Here is a 3,590-nt window from a genome sequence, read left to right on the forward strand (position 1 = left end):
TTGATGATGGGTTTAAATCAGGCTGCAGCTCACATGTTGTGATAATATTATGTTGATTTTTTGTTGTTTTTATATGTGAGGAAATGAATAACTGTATACTATTTATTCATAGTGATGACATTGCAATATTAATGATATTAGTACACATTATTATCTTCATAATCACAATTTCCTCCCCATTTTCTTAGTTCTCATAATTTTAGCCACAGCCCAGTTGGCTGGACCAATGGATGGAGAGAATCACTCAGTGGTATCTGAGTTTGTGTTTCTGGGACTCATTCATGGGAGATCCAGCTCCTCCTCCTAGTGTTTTCCTCTGTGCTCTATGTGGCAAGCATTACTGGAAACATCCTCATTGTGTTTTCTGTGACCACTGACCCTCACTTACACTCCCCCATGTACTTTCTACTGGCCAGTCTCTCCTTCATTGACTTAGGAGCCTGCTCTGTCACTTCTCCCAAGATGATTTATGACCTGTTCAGAAAGCGCAAAGTCATCTCCATTGGAGGCTGCATCGCTCAGATCTTCTTCATCCACATCATTGGCGGTGTGGAGATGGTGCTGCTCATAGCCATGGCCTTTGACAGATATGTGGCCCTATGTAAGCCCCTCCACTATCTGACCATTATAAGCCCAAGAATGTGCCTTTCATTTCTGGCTGTTGCCTGGACCCTTGGTGTCAGTCACTCCCTGTTCCAACTGGCATTTCTTGTTAATTTACCCTTCTGTGGCCCTAATATATTGGACAGCTTCTACTGTGACCTTCCTCGGCTTCTCAGACTAGCCTGTACCGACACCTACAGATTGCAGTTCATGGTCACTGTTAACAGTGGGTTTATCTGTGTGGGTACTTTCTTCATACTTCTAATCTCCTACGTCTTCATCCTGTTTGCTGTTTGGAAACATTCCTCAGGTGGTTCATCCAAGGCCCTTTCCACTCTTTCAGCTCACAGCACAGTGGTCCTTTTGTTCTTTGGTCCACCCATGTTTGTGTATACACGGCCACACCCTAATTCACAGATGGACAAGTTTCTGGCTATTTTTGATGCAGTTCTCACTCCTTTTCTGAATCCAGTTGTCTATACATTCAGGAATAAGGAGATGAAGGCAGCAATAAAGAGAGTATGCAAACAGCTAGTGATTTACAAGAAGATCTCATAAATGATACAATAAGCCCTTCTCATTAAACATGATATGGCTTTATGTTTCTTTCTTTGATATTTTAGATTCAGGAACTATGAGACATTACGTATTGATTTGAATGCTATTAGACCTGTAACATAATTCTTATCTGATGAATACATGATGAATATATTCCTTGTTCAAAATGAGTCATAAATTCAACACATCTCTACATCTATATTATGCCCATTTAATTTCTTTCAGCAATGTTTTGTAGTTTTTGGTGAACAGGTACTTTATGCATATGTACTTTATATTTATCTCTAAGTTTTATATTTCTGATGCCCTGTTAAATGACATTTTTATTTCAATTTACAATTGTTTATTCTTAGCTTATGGGCACATAATAGATCTTTGTTGGACATTATATCCTGTAAACTTGCAAAACTTATTAGTTCCATCAGTTTTTTATAGGTTATGTAGGATTTTCTTTATAGATGATTATGTTTTCAGTGAATAAAGACATTTGCTTTTAAAATTCTAGTATGAATTCATTATATTCATTTTGTTGAATGCTGAGTAGAATTAGTTAGAGCAGACATCTTTGACTTGTTCCTGTTATGAAATATATTAAATATTTCATCATTAAGTATAATGTTAGCTATAATTTTTTTCATAGGTAATCTTTAACAGGCTGAGAAAGTTTTCTGTATTCACAGTTTGCTGAAAACGTCCTTTATCTTTAGTCAGGAATGGATCTTGGATTTTGTAAAGTTTTTTTGTTTCAGAATCAGGGTAATGCTGGCCCTTTAGAATGAGTTGGGAAGCATCTGCTCTTCTTAAATTTTCTGCCATAATTTTGAAGAATTCATATAATTTTTTTCTTTAAAAAGGGAAGTACTTAAGTATTTTTTCCCATAAGTTACCCATAAGTAAATCTAAAGGAAAGTGGGAAACTTTGATACGCATTGGTTGCCCCCTGGTGGAGATTTCTGGGTTCTTGATTATTTTAACACTGGAGATAGAATCTGGTGGAATGACGTCAATGCTACCGTGATTAAGAGGTGTGTAGGAAATGCTTCATGTAAGAGAGAAAATAGTCTTTATGAGAATCTGCCTGATGGAAAGGAGTTGGTGCGACAATAACAATATAAATTAGTGAAAAAATTTAAATTGACAAATAATAATTGTATCTATTTATGGGGTACAATGTAATGTTTTGATACATGTTTAAATTGTGGAATGATTAGGTCTATGTTATTGACATACATATCTTTTTTGTGGTGAAAACATTTAAATTCTACTCTGTTAGTCATTTTGAAACATACAATACCTTGTTATTTATTACAGTCACCATTCTGTGCAATAGTTCACTGAAACTTTGTCTAACTGAAACTTTGAACCCTTTTATCAACATCTACCTTTTCCATGTCTACCCCCAACTCCTAGCCTCTGATAATCACCATTCCATTCTCTACTTCTATGAATACAACTTTTTTAGATTCCACATGTCAGTGAGATTATGTGATATTTGTCTTTTCGTGCCTGGCTTATTTCACTTAGCGTGATATCTTCTGGGTTAATTCATGTTGTCACATATATCAGGTTTTCCTTCCTATTAAGGCTGAGTAGTATTCCATTGTATATATACACTACATTTTCTTCATCCATTTGTCAGTTGATAGACATCTGTGTTGATTTCATATTTGGGTATTGTGAATAATGCTGCAATGAACATGAGCCTGGAGATATCTCCTCAGCATACTGACTTAAATTCCTTTGGATATATACAAGGAAGTGGGATTGCTGGATCATATAGTAATTCTAGTTTTAGTTTTTTGAGTAACTTTTATCTATTTTTCATAATAGTATTAATTTACATTTCCACCAACAGTGTACGAGGGTTCCCTTTTCTCTGTATCCTCTTCAACACTTGTTATCTTTTATGATTTTGATAGTAGCCATTCTAACAGGTATGAAGTGGCATCTCACTGTCATTTTAATTTGCATTTCCCTGATAATTAGGATGACAAACTTTTTTTATGTTAGTCATTTGTGTGTATTTTTTTGAGAAATGTCTATTTAGGACCTTGCCCATTTTTTGACGTGGTTATTTGTTTTCTTGATATTGAGTTGAGTTTCTTATACATTTGGAGATTAGCCTTTCATCAGATGTATGCTCTGCAAATATTTTCTCACAACTTGTAGGTTGTCTCTTCACCATATTGTTTCCTTTGCTGTGCAGAAGCTTTTTAGTTTGATGCAATCCCATATATTTTTGCTTTTGTTGCCTGTGCTTTGGGGGTTATATCCAAGAAATCTTTGACCAAACCAATATTGTGGAACTTTTCCCCTATGTTTTCATCTAGTAGTTTTACAGTTTTATGTTTAAACCTTTAATGCATTTTGAATTGATTTTTGTGTATGGTATGAGATAAGGATACACACCATACACATTCGTGTTCTTC

At 35.2% G+C, this 3,590-nt stretch overlaps 1 pseudogene; it reads left to right on the forward strand.

Moving 5' to 3' along the window:
• The first annotated feature begins 226 nt into the window (after window positions 1-226).
• Window positions 227-1,161, forward strand: LOC129397661 (olfactory receptor 4F3/4F16/4F29-like; annotated as a pseudogene).
• The last annotated feature ends 2,429 nt before the right edge of the window (window positions 1,162-3,590 follow it).

The sequence above is a fragment of the Pan paniscus genome, chromosome 3, assembly GCF_029289425.2.
Source record: "Pan paniscus chromosome 3, NHGRI_mPanPan1-v2.0_pri, whole genome shotgun sequence".
Classification (NCBI taxonomy): Eukaryota; Metazoa; Chordata; class Mammalia; order Primates; family Hominidae; genus Pan; species Pan paniscus.